Source organism: Panthera pardus, unplaced genomic scaffold (genome assembly GCF_024362965.1).
Source record: "Panthera pardus isolate Hobbes unplaced genomic scaffold, ASM2436296v1 HiC_scaffold_8, whole genome shotgun sequence".
Lineage (NCBI taxonomy): Eukaryota > Metazoa > Chordata > Mammalia > Carnivora > Felidae > Panthera > Panthera pardus.
In genome coordinates this window covers 94581640-94592888 of record NW_026527013.1, presented here as the reverse complement: position 1 = coordinate 94592888, position 11249 = coordinate 94581640, and the positions used below count along the sequence as shown (strand labels likewise).

The following is an 11249-nucleotide window of genomic DNA, read 5'->3' as shown; positions in this document are numbered from 1 at the left end:
TAGGAATGCACGTGACTTACCCAAGGTCATGAGGCTGAATAGGAACACTTAAATAAAACCCAAAAATTCTCTTCTGTGCAAGTATCTACAATATACATTCTCCCCTTACACACACACACACACACACACACACACACACAGTCCTTTGCAAAGTCTTCAAGTGGCTCTACATTAAGAATTGAAAGAAGCAAAAACTAAAAACTTAGTTATACTTATAGTTACTGGCTCAACCATTTGCCCTTTATGAACTGCAGTTCTTTATTATTTATTTAAATGTAACATTTCAATTGCATGAGTTCAGACACTTTGTATTCTGAGCAATCCTAAATGTACAAATATTTTTAAATTATATGTTAAGTAAAAAAATCTTGTCTTTGATGTATTAACATTGAATTTTTCTATTCCTTCCCATGCCCATTCATAATATTTCTACTGATTCTAAGTGGAGTAAGAACTTGGTTGTAAAATCCAAAAATGCCAAGAACCTCTGGCTTGTATGATCTAAGATAAATGGAAGTTTGTGCAACTAACATGATTTTGGCAAAAACCTAATTTTTTAACTAAAAGAGCCATATAATTATAAAGAAGCTGTTTATATTAGAAGTAAAAACCTACAATAATAATAACAAGTATTTACTAAGTGATTATTATGTGCCAGACACTGTGCCTTAGTATTTACATATATTGTCTCATTTAATATTTCCAACAATCCCATGGGGAAGCTACTATTCCTATGCTCATTTTATAGACAAGGGAAATGGAAAAATTATGGAATTTGCCAAGATAACAAGCTAGTAAGTAGCAGAGTTGAGATTGGAACCAGGAAGTCTTAACTACTCCTTCAACCAGATAGTATAGAACAGTTATTAGCAAATTAGAAAAGTATGCTTTTGTGGGAGTTCAGTTTTCAGTTAAATGGTCTGCATACTTAATGTATGGCTGATACTGTGGTTAACGCCATATCCCCTTTGGAAATGTTACTTGTCAAGCATAGGAGAGTACAGTAGTTGTGCTCGCTCTTCTGTTCCCAAGACTCATTTTTAAAAATTCCGCTAATACGTTAAGATAGCAATAATGGAAAACATTAATTACATAATCAAACCATTAGGTTAAGAGTCTACACAAACATGACCTACCAACTTTCCAAGCTGATGGTAGAAATTAACGGGCTGATGGACTTTAACCATTGCATACAAACAACCCAACGTGCCCCTGTAAATCATTATTGAACTCATTACTCATTACAGATTGTACTTCTCATTATCATGCCACATGTAAAATCTCAACAAGATTTGCCTGACATCCAAACCAACTCTTATAACTCAAGTAGCACGTTTCTCTGGTATGTCAGCCTGCTGCAGGTGTTTCTCTATCACAATGAATAATTATATCAAACAAAGACAAGAAATATTCTAAAGCTGACAAAACCACACATCTGAAATCTGTATTTTCTACCTCTTGGGAAATTAAAATCTACAAGTATAGGGGCTTCAGTGCCCATGTCTTGCAGCCATTCCAGGTTTATAAAGAAAGATATTTTCTTTGCAAGCCCAAAGATTGCAATAATACAGGAAATTAAACTATATTTATAGACCGGACACCAGAATGCCAGCATGCTCTCTTAGCTCTCTGAATCTCCCAACAAAAACAAAAACACTAGCAATCAAACGGGTGAGCAATAAATGACAAGTGTTTTGACAGCTCTAGAATACTTTGAGGTATTTTTAGCATATTTCTGAGTCGTATTAGCTTAACCTGTAATAGAATATAAATGAGCCCATATGGCACAGATGTAATTATGTTCCATGCGAGAAATCCCTGTGGTAGGCTGGGGAGGGGAGCCGGGGGAGAAGAATACACCAGCCCCACCCCCCTCCCCATCCTCTCCCCCTCACCACATGTGCCTTCTGGAGGGCATGATTTACACATCATTTGCATTGAGAAGAATATGAAGAAACACAATGCTAACAACACAGTACTGAAAAGGGTAAAAGAAAGATTGGGGATCCCTAGGGGTGCTGCTCTCTGTGACTGACATCCAGTTAGGAGCAGAGGAAGCTTCCCCTCGGGATCACATTTGATGAAGCGATCTTTGATTATGTGGGCACAGCAATCATAAGGCGTAATTATTATTACTGCAAGAGAATGGGCAACAAATCTCTGGGGAAAGCCTCTGTCACAGACACTTTGCTGGCGCACACTGGAAGCAAATGTTCTCCCAAGGATCATTTTCATTCCAACCTGATATTTAGCTGAAGCTTCTTTGACTACCAGTCATGAAACATTAAATATAGATTAGAGCCAGAGAGATGTTGAAAGTTGAAATTCACCGGAGGTGCACGCTTGTGTCCTTGAGAAACAACCCTGAATGCTGTCCAGATGTTGCATCAGCAAGGCAGAAAGGTCCCAAGCTGCAAGGAAGCCACAACAGAAGAGAGAGGGGGATGTTTAGTATTCTACCGGCCTTCTGTTTGGTTTATTTGTACTACATTAATTTAGCAGAGAATCCTAACAGGCTTTTAGTGGTGGATGTTGCAAAGTGTTCACTATCCTGAAAGAATGGAGAAATGCTTTTGTGCCAAGGAAGGGAGTAATTCAAAGCACGTAATTGATTTTCCACCATTTCAAACTGTGATAAGACTAAGGCCTAGCAACAGAAACATATGTTAGCAGTTTTGTCCATGTTTCTCAATGAATCCACAAAAAAGAGCCCCCCTCATAACTTGTAGATGGTTAACTTGCTTTGAACATCTCACTATACATTAACAGACACTTGTGGTGGAATTTGGAATAAATTGGTCTGCTTTAGAAGAGTTTGCAGAAGGGCAGCTGTACTGTAAAGCAAAATTTATCCCCCAGGTGTGTGTTGGGAACACCTCTTCTGTTTCCTTGTTGAATTGTGGGTGCTGTGTGCTGCTTATCTGGGAGGCTCTCCTGATCCCCACCTGCCCGCCCCCCCACTTTTGCAGAACACGAATCAGAGGGAGGCTCTCCTGGTATAAGTTAGAAGCATATAACTCGCGCTGTTCAGGGAAGACGCTTGCTCCCTAGCTGTCCCAGTGAACCAGAGATATTAAATGAGTCACCCTAGAGGAGGGAAATAGAGTTAGAGGAGATAGATAAGGAGATGGGGGTGGGGGGCAGGCAGGATTGGAAGTGAGATCCAGAAATTCCTTGCTGATGAGGGCTGCCAAGTGCTGGCTTGGATGAACAAAGGATTTTTCATTCCCACAGACCTTTAGAAACAGAAGGTACTGGTTTGTTCCTCTTGTCTTTCTAGAAGCGAAGAATTGAATTGAATTGAATGACATGCTAACCCCCTACACCTCACTTCCAGCTCTAAGATTTTAACTTTCTATCAAACTAGCTCACAGGATTTCTGGATCTGTCCCCTACCAAAAAAAAAGGGGAAAACTAAAAGCTTTGTCTGAAGTTGCAAATCACTGGGGGGTCTCATCATTGCTTCAGGGCCTAAGGTGATCATTAACAGTCTGCAAGGCAAGTGCCCGAGGCACAAGGAAGCAGGGAGGCACAGAGTGACTCTTACCTTATATGCATCCTTCCTGTGAGTCACATGGAGGCCACTTTTGCAGTGTTGATTCTTGTGTTTACACTGCTGGTGGAAATAATAGATTTGTGTTGAATAAACCTGAAGTCACATTAAACAAATACAATTCACCAAAAAGGGGGGAGGGGGAAGCTAGTCTCTACCAATTTTTATCAACCTTTGTTTCACTTCTATAAGAACCCTGGTAACTGGGCACAACAGTAACCTCAAGAAATATTGCCATAGTCTATCAATGGAATACCCTTCCTATAATAGTTCTAGGGTGGGGGCGGGGTTGAAGAATGGAATGGGAAATGTCTCACCAGATAGGAGCCCTTTGAGTTGGATCTTAAAGGATGAAAAGGATTTTTCTGGGTGAATGAGGTTGGGGGAGTGTGGTGCTATGGACAACATTCCTACAGTTGGAATGGCACATGCAAACAGAGGCTCAGAATTGTAAGTTGTCAGGAAACTGCAAATACTCTGGTATGGTTCGAAGGTAGTATATAAGAGAGATGTTAAAAGGAGAAACTGAAGGGGTAGATGGTGACCATCCTCAGGAGTTTCCTGCCACTGAAGGCTTTTGAGTAGAGGTGGAACAAGGATTCTGCAGGAGCGGTCAACTCAGTTAGATGGGATTATAGCGATACCCATGGGAGAGGATGAGCTACTGAACTAGTCCATTAACAGTGTGAATGGAGAATATAGAATGGATAGGAGAGAAGTTAAGGTGGCAGAATCTACTGTATTCAGAATGTGAGGAATGAGGGAAAAGGGGAGTCTAGGATGATTTGGAGGTACAATAAGCAAATAATTGAAATGTCATCTCCACATCGATTATTGGGTTACTCAAGTTGCAACTTCTATGTTCTTGTGTTTGATTCTCATTTGATTTGGGGAGGCTTGACTTGGAATTCCCAGGTAGCCTCTGAGTAGTCAGCAGAGGTAAGGCACACAAAGGAGGGTGTGGGAAGCAGGCATTCATGCCAGGAGACTCAAGATTGTGGACAGTGGGGGAAGGTAAGTATAACCACTGATACAGGCATGTAGGAAGGAACTATAACAAAATGTATTAAAAGTCTTTAAAATTATTATACTTTTGACCAACAAATTACAATTGTGGGAATCTATCCTAAGGAAATGACCCGACTACTCAAATTCTGTGCAAATGTTCACTGCAGCATTATTACAATGGGAAAAACTTCTTAATGATCAATAATTGAAGCATAGTTACATAATTGCTCCAGTAGTAGTTGACACAGTTACATAAGAGAACAAAATGAATAAAAATTTGAAAAGAGGAGGTAAAATACTCATAATTCACATAAGAGATGGATATCTATATGGAAAACCTCAAGAGAATCAACTAAAAAACTACTATAAGTAATTAGAATGTTTGGGGCGCCTGGGTGGCTCGGTCGGTTAAGCGTCCGACTTCGGCTCAGGTCATGATCTCGTGGTCCGTGAGTTCGAGCCCCGCGTCGGGCTCTGTGCCACAGCTCAGAGCCTGGAGCCTGTTTCAGATTCTGTGTCTCCCTCTTTCTCTGCTCCTCCCCTGTTCATGCTCTGTCTCTCTCTGTCTCAAAAATAAATAAATGTTAAAAAAAATTTAAAAAAAAGAATGTTCAGTAAAATGACAGATTACAAAATTTGTAAAAAAATGTTCACATGATTACATATGATACACAGAAAATACAACACAATGAAAAAAAAACGTCATTTGCTAAAGGGACATAAAATGATTAAATAACTAAAGAGAAATATCCTAACTGAAAAAAAAATTAAATAGCCTATTCGGTGAAAAAATGATTCAACAGGATAAGGAAGTCAGTTCTTCTTAAACCAAACTGTAAATTTCATAAGCTTCTGAGTAAAGATACTAGCAGAGTGGTGATGGTAATTTTGGGGTGTTTTGTTTTTCTTTTCCAAGGGGCGAAATTATTTTAAAGTTCACAAGAGGGGGGAAGTCATTCAATAACGGCCTGGAGATTTTTATAAAATCGAAAGTAATGGAGACTAATCTTATGCTGCCATAATATTTCAATAAATAAAACCCTTAGGCACTGGTAATTAAATATATGGTCAGATCAATGGGAGAAAATTGTAAGTTTGGAGTAGAACTGAATATACACTGGAATTTAGCCTATGATAACAGTCCAGCATTATTCTGGTGTTAAATTCCAATGAGATGGTGGCCCCTTCAGAAGCAGCCTTATAGTATTTCAAAACTCAGTGGATTTTGAGTGAGTACTTGCTTACTTATTGGGGAACATTATAATTTGGTTCTGTTCTTTACGATGAGTGTATTTGTGTCAATACAAGGGTTTTTAACCAATTATTGTATATAATTAAATCACTATTTGTATTTGTATGTCACCAGATACCTGGTGAGCAGCATACGTGTGACATTTTGCTTAATGCAGACATTCTTGGGCACCCAAAGAAACAAAGCCATTACATTATCATCTTTAGCAAAAGGTTTGATAGGTGAGGCATTTAAAACTTCTGGCTAAAATAAGGTTTGGGGATTATTAACGGATTTAATTTCTGCAAGCCAGCCCCATGACACATTACCATGGCTAGCTAAGCATTAACTGGATTTTCCATCCGTGTCCCATATTGTTGGGCTCAACCTTAACTTGTCAGCTTGGGCAAATCCCTTAACCCCTGTAAGCCTCAGTTTCTTCCTCTGTCAAATGCAGGGGTTAGGCGAATTGATCCCTCTAGGCCCTTCTTACTCAAAGCTTCTGTTATTCTGGCTACAGCAGCCAGCTACCATCCTCTGTTGCACTAAGCATAAGGTGAAACAAAAGAAATATGCTTAGTAAAAAACAGTGCAGACATTTTACAGAAAGTGGTTACCACTTAAGAGCCATGATTTCCAAGTGTTTTTGAGACTGCAATTCAATGTTTAAAAAAAAAAAGAACAAGAAAAAAAAGAGCATGCATCTCAATATTTATAAATGCACTTACTTGTAAATTATACACATTTATTCCATAGATGTGTGTGTATGTTTATGTGTATATGTATTAAGGTATATTGTAGTGACATGTTCACTTAAACACATCCAAAAATATGAAACTAAAAATCCTAACATTTTTTTCCATACCTCAGTGGATCATGTATATCCTCTGGAACTGCTACTTTAGAGAACAGAACTGGTTTATTTTTCATTTAGTATATTTAATGGAGAGCTAACTTGTAGGACCCAGAGGTTTTTCTATCTAGTGGCAAAAAGACAAAATACTGAAAATAAGTTTCTTTTTCAGCTTGACAGATGCCACCAACTAATTTGTGGTTGAGAGGCAGCCAAATGATGATTTAAAAAAATTCCTGAATCTGAAGTCAGAAAACCATGGGTTGAATCCCCATCTCCAGGGGCTTCCACCACTATTCTTGCATATTAATTCTTTGTGCCTTGGTTTCTTCATGTATTGAATAGTTATTATTATATGCTCTACATAGCTCATAGCAACATATATATAGTGACTAGATATATTTATATATTATTGAGACTAGATTTTATATATATATGTATGTATATATATATATATATATATATATATATCATACAAATGTAAAGTGTAAGAATTATTATTACCAAATACACAAATAGCATAAATTCCAACCCACCTTCACCTTATACAAGTGTCTTCATTCTTACACACATGTAACCTCACCAAAGACTACCATGTACTATACCCTAAATTGATAAATCTTCTATTAGGAAAAAAAACAGAGCATTAGAGTTGCAAACCTTCTGAAAATAATGCTGATTTTCTCATCTTCATAACAAGATTTATTCCCAGGTAAAAAATCGCTATTTTGGTAACAGGGACCTCCTACATGTTCTGTTCACATCCTGCTCCCTCCACCCCTCAACCTTACCATCTAGCAGCTATCCACTTCTCCCTGGCAGGATGGGTCTACCACTTCCAGGGCACTGTCGTATGATCAGATGATCTCTGTGCCCCGTTATCACACTTATCTGCCCTGTGGCCCATTCTCTCTGAATTCTGCCATCTCCTCCCTGGAAGAACAGTATCCCTGGGAACATGATATAAATGTCATTTACTGTTGGTAGGTATGACGTCCTGCCCCAAGAACACTTGCATTTAAGCAGAGAATAGAGAGCTGAACATATCATGTATGAAGTCAAAAAATAATGAACTGATGGTTGGATTGTAAACAAGAGCCTGGCAAGTGCTGGTGGGGGAAGCATTTGACTTCAGCTCCCAACTCATCACCATTGCCTCTATTAATCTCCAGTTCCCTCAGAATTCACCCTGCCTCCCATAATCCCTAATCCTGGAAGTCAAGATCAAGCCTGGGCCCAGGAGACAAGGACTACAGCACGTTTGGCAACTGTTTTTCCTTACAATCAGGTGGTGGGACTCAGAATAAACTGCTGTTACATTTTCTCCAATTCAAGGGAGCCCACTACTGGGCTCCTTCATTGTTCCTTAATCTCCCTGGATGTCAACCTCCCTGCCTTCCAACTGATGGCAGCTAAGATTTATTGACCACTTGCTATGTGCCATGTTCTATTGTAAGTACTATGCATGTTCAAACTCATGCAATCCTCACGACCCTGTGACACTGAAATTATATATCAGAATGGAATATCCAGCTGAATATCAATCCTGGGCACAGGTACTATTAATATCCCCATTTTAGGGGCACGAGGGTGGCTCAGTTGATTTCTGTTCAGGTCATGATCTCACCATTAGTGAGCTTGAACCTGGGCCCAGTCTCTGCACTGACAGCTCAGAGCCTTTTTGGGATTCTCTCTTTCCCTCTCTCTCTGCCCCTCCCCCACTTGCTTGAGTGTGCATGTGCACACACATACTCTCTCTTTCAAAAGTAAATAAATAAGCATTAAAACATTTCAATTTTAAAAATGAAGAAATATCCTTTTATAAAACAACTATTTTTATACAGCATATAGCTTCTACTATATGCCAGGTGCTATTACAGGCCCTATGTATACTCCTGTGAACACAATACAAAAAAACAACCCTCAGAGATCTTCAATTATTAGGAAGGTTAATAAAGATAATTTTTAGGAAGACTTTTGGCAGAGATCTTAAATCAGACAAGACAGCTACCTCTGCTGCCAGGCCTTGACTTTGCAGTTGATAGCTGCTTATCAACTTTTGTAGAGTAATCAGACTTCCAGTGGACTGGAGGCCTGCTTCCTCTCATATGCAGCATCACCTCCAGCTTTATTTGCACTCTGTGGGCTCTGAGGAACCAAACTGCTGAATCTCTTCTCTCTCACAAAGGAATCAGTTCAAGGAAGTGGGCTTGGACAATGGCGAAGACTGTGTAGTTTTATCTGAATGAGTCATATGGACAGAAGAGAGGTTGATTTCCAACACAGAAACTTTTTAGAAGTTATAAAGTCACTTCAAAAGAACGAAAACAAAACAAAACAAAAGCATGCTTTGCACTGGAAACTCCTAGCTACATGTTAGAATTCACTAAAGACAAAACCTCAACTTGGTTTAAAAACAGAAGCAACTTCTCTTTGTGAATATAGAACAAAGTAAACTAGGATCTTGATCTTGAGGGTACTCTATAAAGAAATTTTCTACCATTAGCGTCTTGATAGGACTTAGGTGGCCAGTCATGATGAAAAGCATTGTGTTTCTAAACTTGACTCCCAGGCTTTTAACATAAAAATGTCCCTTTGGACCTTGAAAGCCAACTATCCCAGAGAGAAGTCACCAAAGAGAGTAAAACTAAATAACTAACGTGGGGCATACCATAACTGCTGGGACAGTGTGACAATGCGGAGCAAGGTAGGGCACTTTGGAGTAGCAGGTGACTGATGAACAATTTGCAGACAACTTCCTAGGCTATAACATAGGACTGGGGGAGGTACTAAGGTCACCATAACAATGGAAATATTATGCTTCCGTCTTTGCTTGTCACTCACCTGAGACATTACTCTCCTTTTTTCATTTAGATATGTAAGTTACATGATTTTATATATTTTTTTGATTTAAAAAATATATGCTTAGGATAAAACTGCAAACATTACAAAACTAACAGAGTTGGAAATGACAGTTCTTCCTGTGTGACTATACTTTCTTTTTTTTTTAATTTTTTTTAATGTTTATTAATTTTTGAGACACATAGAGACAGAGCATGAGTGGAGGGGCAGAGAGAGAGGGAGGCACAGAATCTGAAACAGGCTCCAGGCTCTGAGCAGTCAGCACAGAGCCCGACGCGGGGCTCGAACTCACAGACCATGAGATCACGACCTGAGCCGAAGTCGGAAGCTCAACTGACTGAACTACCCAGGCGCCCCAATATACTTTCTAATTTGTCCAGGACAGTCTTGTTTTACATCTGTTATCTTATTATTAGTAGCACACCCTTCATTCTCAAAGTCATTCCTGTTTGGATGACGAACTGTATGTCACCCTATTCATAACCTTCACCCTAGACCTTACTATGGTTATCTCTTTTAGTTCATTTCTAAAATACACCTTCACCCACTAATTTCAAGAGCTCTGAAGAGTAACTCACATGTGCTCAAGAACATGGTCCTCAGAGTTATTAAATGATGGCCACCATTTCCCTCTTTCTGAGATGCACTTCTGAAGCTTGCAGCATCCCATGGAGCTTCACCTGCAATCTTTCTAATGTCCCATCAGCACCGGGTCACTTCTTTTTAATGTCAAAACCAGTCAGTTCCCTCTGCACTGATGATGCTGTGACATGTTAGCTCTAGTGAAGCAAATGCACCCAAACTGCCAGAGCTGCCAATGAGCCAACACTTTCAGCAACAGAGTCACAATGAACTTCATTAAAGCAGGGCACATCCTTCATGGTGCGCTTTGTCAATGCAGTGAGGAAGCACGCTACATGTCTTTATAGACTCTAATGAAAACAAAACTTTTGGTTTTCATCCTCAGGCTGTTTTCTTGGTAGGCTTTAGGTACAATTCCATGGGGATCCATTCAAGGGCAGTATACTTGTACATCCCACTCCTGATACTCTGGCACTAATCTTCCACCATGCTGGTGGGATTTGACTCTCAGCCTAAGGTGAGTTGTTTCCCAGGAGGTGACTTGGTCCTCATTAAGACAGAATTCTGCCTGTGCTCTAGTTATGCAGGCATGTATGAGTCACAGTGTGATCTCATTTGCCACATGCAATAATTTCTTAATCTATTTATATCCTTGGTCCCTATTCTCTTTACCTTCTGCCTCATTTTTCCCCTCCCTCTTCCACATTTTCTTTTGACAGTTTTCTAATCCCTAGGTATTTTAGTAGTGGAGTATTTGTTCATATTCTTAATTCTTATACTTTATTTTTTATGTTAGTGGAAGAAAGCAGGAGAAAAAAATCTTTGTTCTGTGGAAGGATACCTCTTTCCAACTGTGAATTTCTAGAGAACAGGACCATGTCATAGCACAAGTCCAATGCCTTGTGCACATAAGGCCTTAATAACTGCTATTCTGGCTCAGAAAACAAAGCTCAGGATTTATAATAAATCCTTCATATTATTAACTTTTTGACAGAATGTAAATATAGATGTCAAGATATTAAAAACATTGGGTGGGTTCAGGAATTATAGATGTGGGTTTTCTTTCACGGCATCCAATAGCTAACCTTTCCCCAAAAGGAAAGAAAGCAGACAGGACAGGATTTTTGTCTCTTCAGCATCTGCTAACAGAAAACCTACAT

The 11249-nt window shown here is 39.2% G+C and overlaps 1 long non-coding RNA gene across 1 annotated transcript; it reads right to left on the bottom strand.

Moving 5' to 3' along the window:
* Nucleotides 1-249: 249 nt before the first annotated feature.
* Nucleotides 250-4468, bottom strand: LOC109263670 (uncharacterized). The gene is made up of 2 exons (XR_002078324.2): nt 3548-4468; nt 250-2411 (listed from the first exon to the last, which is right to left on the bottom strand). It is a non-coding gene; the product is annotated as an uncharacterized LOC109263670 (long non-coding RNA).
* Nucleotides 4469-11249: the final 6781 nt, after the last annotated feature.